This window comes from Durio zibethinus, chromosome 4 (genome assembly GCF_047325235.1).
Source record: "Durio zibethinus cultivar Kanyao isolate XHJ-2024 chromosome 4, ASM4732523v1, whole genome shotgun sequence".
In the NCBI taxonomy this organism is placed as follows: domain Eukaryota; kingdom Viridiplantae; phylum Streptophyta; class Magnoliopsida; order Malvales; family Malvaceae; genus Durio; species Durio zibethinus.
In genome coordinates, this window is record NC_143165.1 from 1430649 (window position 1) to 1441039 (window position 10391).

The following is a 10391-nucleotide window of genomic DNA, read 5'->3' on the forward strand; positions in this document are numbered from 1 at the left end:
TTTTCCATGAAAAAATATATCCACTATATAGCTTTCGTACGTCTATCTGCTTTTCTTTTCAAGTTTTCTTGACTTCGTTGAGCCGTCTAGGCTTTACACAACTAAAATTCAGTGCTTTGACTGACAGGAAAATGCACCCATCAAATTGCTAGCAGATTTCTTTTCTCATCAAGCTTTCCTTGTCATTCTTTAAGTAATATTTATGCCCATCTTAATTCTTTCCTGCTTTTTTTTTTTGTCAATTCCCCTTTATGTTTTAGACATAAATTTTTATTGTTTCGTAGTATTAATTAACAAATAATAATAATAAAATAATTTATCCGACGATGAAATTTAGAGATACTCCGAATAATAATACATATAAAATCTCTAAGTAAAAAGATTTTTGTTAATACTACCAGTGAATTGAAATATTTATAAAAGATTTTTAACAGAATAAAAATTTTCTTTTTTTATAGAATAATAAATAAAAATTAATTAATTTATTAAAAATAGTATAAATAAGGAAAAAGGAAATTTTATCCAATGATGAGATTCTAAAAGTATTTCAAGTAATGATGCTTTACGAAATCCCTTGGTGAAAATTTTTTTTTTAAATATTACCAGTGTATTAGAATATTTATAGAAAAACTTCAATACAATAAATTTTTTTTTCTTCAAAATTAAAAATAAAAAAAATTAATAAAATGACGTAACGATTTTGGGACCGTCAAACGTAAAAATAAGTTTTAAAATTGAGAGAAAAAAAGGAGTCAGTATCAATTTTTATTAGGGTGTGATTGACCATTTAAAAGTTTATCTTTTTAATAAAACTATAAAAACAGGTTTAAAGTTTATCAAAAAGATAAATTTTGGTCTACGAAAAATCAGGTTGGGTCCGAGAGTCGATTACGTGTGAGAAAGGATTAGCACCCCCACAACGCCCATAAATTAGTACCATTTAATTACGCGTTATTTTCAGTGTTGGATAAAAATGGTTTTAATTTGAAATTTAACAATAATTTCTTTCATTTGAAAAAATAAAATTTGCTAAAATTTTTATTTAGAAATATTGAGAAAATCTTTAAGTTAAAGAATTATCTTAAAATTCTTCAACATCTAGGCAATATTTAAAATAACTCTTTTCGCTTAAGATTTAACACAACAATCCTTAAAACGAAATAACACCCTTTATAAAAAATTATTGGTGACTCTTCAACATCTAGGCAGAGTACCAAGAATTATTGCTTTCGGAATGTTATTTTTATTTTATTTTGTTATTCATAATTTTTTTTAAAAGTATTATTCTTTTTTTATTATAAAATATTTTATCACCAAGTAGTAATTAAAAAGAAAATAATGCAGATAATTACTAATGATAACATGATAACGTATGAATGCTAATGAATGTCATGTAAAATGAAATGTAACTTGAAAGTTGGATTCTTAAGTATAATGAGACTACCCCGACTCTTCAACATTTAGGCAGAGCTTAGGTATGACTATTTATATTTAAGATATCAATTTACTATTATACTTTTTATTTATTAATCTTATTATTAATGCAAATTAAGAAATCGCGTGAAAAGACTTAACGAAGTAAATTTTTCTAAATACCCCATTGTCTAGGTGACATTCGGGAACAAATTGCTTCAAATAGAATTTTCACACGTGTCCTTAGGATTTTTAGGATGTTTTGAGCAAGGGCTTGAGTAGAGGTTTTAAAGATTAAGGTTTCAAGATTTTGAAGATTCGAATTTTAAGGGTTTGGATTTAAGTTTTGAGGGTTTTAGGGTTTGGTTTTAAGGTATGAAAGGTTTAGGGTTTTGATTTTAGAGTTTAGATTTTGGGGTTTGGATTTAAGAGTTTAAAGGTTTTGGATTTCGGATTTGGAGGAGGGGGTTTTGGATTTTAGGGGTTTCGAATTTTAGGATTTTGGATTTTAGAAGATTTTGAATTTTAAGGTTTTTAGAAACCTAGAATTTTGAAAATTAAGAATTAGTGTTTAAGGTTTCGTTTTTTTAGAAAATATGAACATCTCTAAAAATTTCTAACATCTAGGCGGATTTTCGAAGCAGATTTGATTTTAATAATTTTTGAAAATTAATTTAAAAATTTCTTATATATTTCTTTTTATGAAAATTTATTAATAATAATTTCTCAACATTTAGGTAGAATTATTTCTTTAGAAAAATATTTTTATTCCCTTCAACGTCTAGGCAAGGAAAATAATAAAAATAATAATAATTATTATTTTAAACATTTTAATATATATTTTTAATTATTACTTGTTTTCAATTTTATTATTATTAAAATAATTAAACATTTATTTCAACAAATTTAAGAATTTATCATGCATCAAATAAAATAAAAAAATACTTAAAATAACAAAAATAATAATATAAAAAAATTAAAAAATTAAAAAAAATTTTTTACCTAAACCGAACAAATCAACGGTCCGGTCAATAACCGATTCGACTGGACCGAAAAGGGGTCGGTTCGACGCGCGGTTCGGTTGAGCAGTTTACGATTTGGTCCAGTTTAAACCGGTTCAATTGGATCGGTCAATAGCTATTGGAAGAGCGGGTCCACAGGTCGAGTTGTGCGGATCCTGGGTTGGATCCAGGTCAACGCGCGGATCCTCCTTAGTCGAAATGACGTCGTTTTGCTCATTAGTCTTTTATATATAACTGAAAAAAAAATTTTATTCATTTTTTTTTGTTTTTCAAAAAAAAAAGGGGGAGAGAGCTTTAGGGAGAGCTCGTCGTCCAATCGTCGGACCACCGCGCCAGCCGTCGCCTGGGTCGTCGTTGGCGGTCACTGTCGGTGGTTTTCGATCGTCGAAAAATGCAAAAACTTTTTGGGTAGCTCTCTTTAATGCTCTCTTTCCATATCTGGGTTTCTTTTCGCCAGAAACAGCCCCGATCTTCGTAGATCGGGGCTTGAAGTTTTCTGCCTTCTTTTTTTTTTTTGTTGAAATAAAACTTGATCTATTTTCTTTGTTTTTGCAGGGAGCTCAGCATTAAGGTTCTTCCCTATGGGGATGACTGTTTGTCTCTTTTTTTGTTTTTGTTTTTGTGTTTCTATTTTTGTGGTTGGTGTGAGTTAAATGATTTTTTTTTTTTGGTGTGTCTGGGTGTCCGAGAAGGTGTTGAGGGTAGTGTGTCTGGAGGTGAAGAACTGTCCAAAAGATTTCGAGAGGGGATGTCCGAGAGAGCTTTCGAAAATGGGGGGTTCGAAAGAGCCAAAGGGAAGAAGTTGGGGGTTTCTAAAGAGCTTCAAATAGGGGGATAGATGGTGGTCATAGGCGTGGTAGGGTGGCTGGTCAAGGGGCTGGTCAGAGGGTTGTAAGGTGGTTGGTTCGGGGCGGTAGCAGCGCCAACCACCCTACTTTCTATTTTTCTCTTTTTTTGTTTTATTTATTTATTATTTTTTTATAAAATTAATAATTATTTATTTTTTAAAATTATTATTATTATTATTAAAATTATTAATATTATACTGAAATGAAAACAGTAGACCCAGACAAAATCGGTGTCTACATAAAACAATTAATAAAATTTTTGAAAAAGAGAATAAAAGGTGTGCATTAACATGTTATTATTTGCATTGCATACATGACATAATTTTTTACAAAAAATAAATTCAGACCTCCAAAGATGAGATTCTAAGGTATTTCGAGAAGTGATACCTAAGAAATCTCTAGGTGAAAAAGAGTTCTTCTAATGTTATCAACGTACTGAAATATTTTAAGAATTATTTCAATAAAAAAATTTTAATTTATTTTTCTCGAATAATATTTGAATATAAAAACAATAAATAAAAAATAAAAAATTCAAGAAAATTAATTTTCAAATACCGAAAATAAAACTGTTTTTATCAAAATCGAAGGATAACATATAGTTGATCGGTACTGTCTTAGACGGGCACTGTGGGGGTGCTAATCATTTCTCACACGTAACTGACTCTCGAACCTTGACTGTTGCGCAGACCCTAAAATTATCTTTTTAATAAATTTTAATTAATTTTAAAATTCATTAAAAGGATATGCTTTAAATGGTGGCCAATCGCACTTAGTCAAAAAAAGATTGATGATGACTCTATTATTTTTTATTTCATTTTCAAATTCATCAGACAGACACAAAACCGTTACGACAACATTCATATAAACATTATTTAACTTTTAATATGAGCTAAGTTTGAATTCCATTTTTAATAGAATTTCACCTAAGTGGACATATTTTTTATATAAGTGGACACATATTTGTGGGATTGACATATTTCTAATGGGATTGACATATTTTTTATATAAGTTTGAATTCTATTTCTAATGGGATTGACATATTTTTTATATAAGTGGACACATATATTTGTGAAAATAATAAGTATGTAATTACTTTATAAAAAAATTATATTTCCTAAACTTTTATTACTTGTTTCATAGACTAAAAAATCACAAAATTTGTTTAAAAAGTAAATAAAAAAAAAAAGATTTTTGGCAGGTCTTTAAAAAATATCTATAAATTGACTTTGAGAATTTATATTAGCATTTGAATAGATGATTCTAAATTTACTAATATTCCTACACTCATAAATAATTTTATATAAATTCAATACTTTTGCAAGGGAATATACCCCGCTGACTGGTCGCTTTATGTTTGCCTATCTTTCTTTTCTTAAATTATTTTCCTTGGCAAAAATTTATTGCATTTACAAGGACATGCATCCACCAAGATGCTACCTGATCCTATTTTATTTTCTTCGAAGCTCCAAATAATGGCGGTGATTATGACGTTTCCTTTACTCGAGTTTGGGTTTTTATTTTGTATTTTCTGCTTTTAGGTGCTTTTGAGTATGCCTATTATTGTGGGGGTGACTTCTTAGAGATCGCCATGTTGTGAGTTGGTTTTTGTGTTTATCTTTAATAATTGGATTAATTTGGAAAAAAAAAAAAGATGCGACTAAGGTGTATATAATTGTTTTTGTAAATGTAATTAAAGATGTTCAAAATTTGATTTTATTCAAATTAATTGATCGAATCGAATCGATTAATCAAACAACCGTTAAATCGATTATCAAAAATGATTTTACAAAAATTTTAATTTTTAAGTTAATTTGGTTTGAAAATCATATTAATCAAAATTTTAATCAAAATATAACGAAATATAAATATAAAACTAAAAATATAAGAAATTGATTATTTTATTTTATAAATTGTTAAAGTTTTTAATTTAATAATTTAATATTTTATTAGATAATTTTATTTAATTTATTTTAAATATGAGAAGATTTAAAATATAATTTAACATAAATATTTTAATATTCATTCAATTAAAAAATTAAACAAACCGACCGAATTTCATCCACTCAATTAAGTTTCAAAACTAACAAATTCGGTTTGAATAACAAAAATAAAATAATATTATTTGATCTTTGATTTATATTTTGGTGATTTTTTATACTCAAATGGGTTTGTATTGATTCTTTAGATTTTGTCTTTTTTAGTTTATGTTAATTTTGTAACCTCATAATTGCTTTAATAAATATTGACTTAACAAATAAAATAATATAATCCAATTCATTTCATTTCATTTTAGATAATTTGATTTAAAATTAATTAAATCTATCGAATGAATGTTGTGAGATGTAATTTTGAAAGAATGATTAGTGGTCAAAATAGAACACTACAAAAATTTTAAGAGATCAATTGGACAATTTTTCCTATCAAATAATTAGTATAAAATAATTTACTTTTGAGATCTTCTATGCCATTCAAATGGCTTAAGTCCTTTTTTTTTTTTTTTTGTGAGAAGTGACTCAGACCTAAGTAAGATTCTCATACAAAACCATACGAAGAGAGATTACAAAATTGAATTGAATCGGATTAATAATTTAATTTTATTTATTTATATATTTATTTTTAAACAATAATATCTAAATTTAAATTTTAAATCTCAATATAAGTAATAATTTTTTTATTCACAGTTTGTAATCTCTTTTCTAAAAAAAAAAAATAATAAATTGAATCACATGCCTCAAACTTCTTTTTTTTTTTTTTTTTACGTTATCTCCAATTTTAGTGGAAGCATATATTTTGGGATTAAATTAAGTCAACGTATATACGGAAGGAAGATAAAAGTTGTGATGTTAATTCCAACTGCTAAGACATGTTTTTGCCTCCTTAATTTGAAAACCATTGAATTTAGAGAATGTTTTTTATTAATTCACTTTTACAAGTCTAAATAAATAATTTTTTTTTTTTTTTGGGAGGGAGATTTTTAAAATTTTTGGGGCCACTTGAAGTGGAGATTGTTGGGCTACAAGACTTCAATCCAATCACATCAGCGAAAGCAAAATCAAATAATAAATTAAATATATAAGAGATAACAATTTAACGTAATTTGATCCAATCAACTTACATCTACGGATAAGAAATAAGATCCACTAATTGTAGAGAATTACAAACATACATCAAATCATCAACCTCACTCAACAATCAATACTCATAAGACACTCTCAATCTCTTATAGTCTTATGGAATATTCTTAACCCAAACAAACACAAACTCAAACCCTTGTGCAACCTTTCAATATAACCAAACACATACCTATATGCTCTCATACATCATACTTATGTGAATCCTCTCAGTCTCCTCTAATCCACTCACAAACAAACATACACACTCATAAGGCGTAGAGCCCCAATACTCCTATGGGGTGTCTATTCCACAAAACCCTACAACTCTCTTACATCTTTTTCTCATACCTAACCCTGTAGAGACTTCATTTATTTATAATCATACAAACTTGCCCATTAAGAATCTCTCTTCTCTTAGAATTCTTCTCTTGTAAGTCAAACTTTCCTAATAAGAATCCCTTTTCTTTTAGAATTCTTCTCTTGCAAGTCAAACTTACCTATTAAGAATTCTCTTTCTCTTAGAATTCTTCTTTTGCAAGTCTTCTGGTCCATCAATCAATATCTGACAAATCTCAAACAAATCTCTAACAAATCGCAAACAAATCTCTTATGAGATTTGAGTCAATATTTTCAACAATCTCCACTTTGACTCAAATTTCATCAAATCATCTGTCTTTATGCTAGACATGTTTGGCTCCACCTGTAATAAAAGTCTCACAATCATCTTCTCTTCTCTTGTGTCTTCACGCTTCATACAAATCAATCCTCAATCTTCAAAACTTAAACTCGAACTATTCTCTTGAATCGAGCTCTTCTGGACTTGCTTCTTCCCATGTCTCAAACCATGCACTTCCCACATCTTAAACCTTTAGCTCTTCTCACATCTCAAACTTTCAGCTCTTGCATGTCTCGAACCTTCGGCTCTTTTCACATCTTAAATCTTCAACTCTTCTCACGTTTCGAACCTTCAGCTCTGATACCACTTATTGGAGAACACCACAACTCTGATACCATTTGTTGGGCTAAAAGCCTCCAATCCAATCACACCAGCGGAAGCAAAATCAAACAATAAATCAAACACACAAGAGACAACAATTTAATGTGATTTGGTCCAATCAACCTACATCCACGGATGAGAAATAAGATCCACTAGTTGTAGAGAATTACAAACATACATCAAATCATCAACCTCACTCAATAATCAATACTCATAAGACACTCTCAATCTCCTCTAGTCCTATGAAATATTCTCAACCCAAACAAATACAAACCCAAACCTTTGTGCACCATTTCAACATAACCAAACACATACCCATATACGCCCATACATCATACCTATGTGGATCCTCTCAGTCTCCTCTAATCTACTCACAAATAAATATACACACCCATAAGACGTAGAGCCCCAATACTACTATGGGGTGTCTATCCCACAAAACCCTACAACTTTTACATCTTTTTCTCATACCTAACCTTATAAAGACTTCACCTATTTATAACTATATAAACTTGCCCATTAAGAATCCCTCTGCTCTTATAATTCTTCTCCTGTAAGTCAAACTTACCTATTAAGAATCATTTTCTTTTTAGAATTCTTCTCTTGCAAGTCAAACTTACCTATTAAGAATCCCCTTTCTCTTAGAATTCTTTTTGTCCATCAAGTAATATCTGACAAATCTCAAACAAATCTCTAACAAATTTCAAACAAATCTTTTATGGGATTTGAGTCAATATTCCCAACAGGGACAAAACTTACATAAAGTTTTTTACATGAAGTTTGTGAAATTTTTTTTTAAAATGATTTAATAAAAATTTTAATAAAAAACTAAACCAATAAATTAATAGAGTTTAATAAAAAAATTAATAATATATAAAAAATTATAAAAAAATAGTTATAATTTAAATTTGATTGATCATTATTTAGCGATAAAAATTTTATCAACATTTTTATTAAAAATATTTATCTAAAAATATATATATCAAAATTCATTAAAACTTTTTCAAAAATTTCACACTTGATTTATGTAATGAAATCGTTCAAAATATCAATTTTGATTTTTAATTTTAATTTTTATTTAATCAATTCTAATAAAAAAATTTTAGAATTTCACCTAATTTAAGTCTTTCCCTTTCAAGTGGTCTGCTCCTTGGAGCATATAAATCTCCATGTAAATCTCCATGCAAGCCAGAGGCATATCAAAGCGCCTGAGATGGAGAAAGGCCATGGCAAAGGCGGCGCCCATATCTTGATCATCCCATTCCCAGCTGCGGGCCATCTTCTTCCCCATTTGGACCTAACCAACCAGCTCCTCCTCCGTGGCCTGACAGCGACTGTCGTAGTCACACCTGAAATGCTTCATTATCTTAACACTATTCTTTCTTTACACTCTCCCAACATTCAACCGCTAGTCCTTCCTTTCCCAACTCACTCCCCCATCCTTGTCGGAGTTGAGAACATTGAAAATGTCACCATACACTTGCTTCCCCACATGGTGACTGCTTTTAGTAAACTTCATGATCCTTTGGTTGACTGGTTTCGGAGTCACCCGTCGCCTCCAGTGGCTATTATCACTGATTTGTTCCTTTGTTGTTGGGTCAATAAGCTAGCGTCTCATCTCAACATCCCCAACATTGGGTTCAGTGCTCTTAACGCAAATACAGTGTTGTCATGGTTTATATATGGTAAAGACCCTGCTGTTAGCTTGCCTGGAGAGATTTTTATTGGGTGTATGCAGAGCTGGGGGATCATCTTCAACACGTTTAGAGAATTGGATGGTGAAAAAATGAATTTCATCAAGGAAGATTTCATCAAACACGATAGGCTTTGGGCCGTGGGGCCTTTGCCACGGATCAATAAAGCTCCGAACATGGTACATAGTGAGAAAGATCAGAGACCAAGTTCCACTCTCCATGATCAAGTAATAGCATGGCTTGACTCTTGTGATGTTGATAAGTCTGTTGTTTATGTGGGGTTCGGAACTCAAATCAGCTTGAGCAACGAGCAAATGGAGGCAGTGGCCTCCGCATTGGAGACGAGTGGAGTCCGTTTCATTTGGACTGTCAAGATTCCATCGAACGGGGACAACCAAAGCCTGGTTATTCCCAAAGGGTTTGAAGATCGAGTGGCTGGGAGGGGGCTGGTAATCAAAGGTTGGGCACCTCAAGTTGCGATCCTGGGACATCGTGCGGTTGGTTCTTACTTGACTCATTGCGGATGGAACTCAACCCTGGAAGGGATCCTTGGTGGAGTACTGTTGCTTGCTTGGCCAATGCAAGCTGACCACTTTAACAACACCAAGCTACTTGTTGATGAATTAGGAGCTGCAATCAAAGTTTGTGAGGGTTTAGAGACTGTCCCCGATGCAACCAAACTGGCTCAAATCCTGGCTGATTCGGTGAAAACAGCACGGCCAGAGAGAATTCAAGCCATGAAGTTGCAGCGATCTGCCTTGGATGCCATCAAAGAAGGTGGGAGTTCCTATAAATCTCTTGATGTACTGGCAGAAGAATTATCTTGCTTAAGTACTTAGTACATGTACTTAGTACAACAAAATAAATCTAAAAGCAAAAAAAAAAAAAAATCTAATCCCTAGGAACTATAGTTTCTTTCGGACTTACTAGTTAAGTGTTTTGCTCCTGATATATATTAAGTGTGTAATGTCTTAGTTTTACAATGTTTGAAATAATAAGTTTGTAATGTTTAGCCTACTGATCTTTGACATGTTGTTGGAATGGATGCTTAGACATTCAGGATTTGAACGAGCTTTTGCAGATAATATGTTTTTCAACCCAATAATTATTAGAATAAAGGGTTTAAAGGTAAATTACGAATTAAAAAACAAAGTTTGTAATGCCTGCTTCTTTGAATGAATAAAATGCATTTTATAAAAAGAATCTAGAACCAACTTTTGGGACTTGATTTTTCCACAAAACCAAAAAATAAATCTTTATACCAATTAAGGATCCAAAATTTTAATGTTCTTTCAATTCAGGCT

The 10391-nt window shown here is 30.5% G+C and overlaps 1 pseudogene; it reads left to right on the forward strand.

Moving 5' to 3' along the window:
- Nucleotides 1-8587: 8587 nt before the first annotated feature.
- Nucleotides 8588-10104, forward strand: LOC111287716 (flavonol 7-O-rhamnosyltransferase pseudogene; annotated as a pseudogene).
- The last annotated feature ends 287 nt before the right edge of the window (nt 10105-10391 follow it).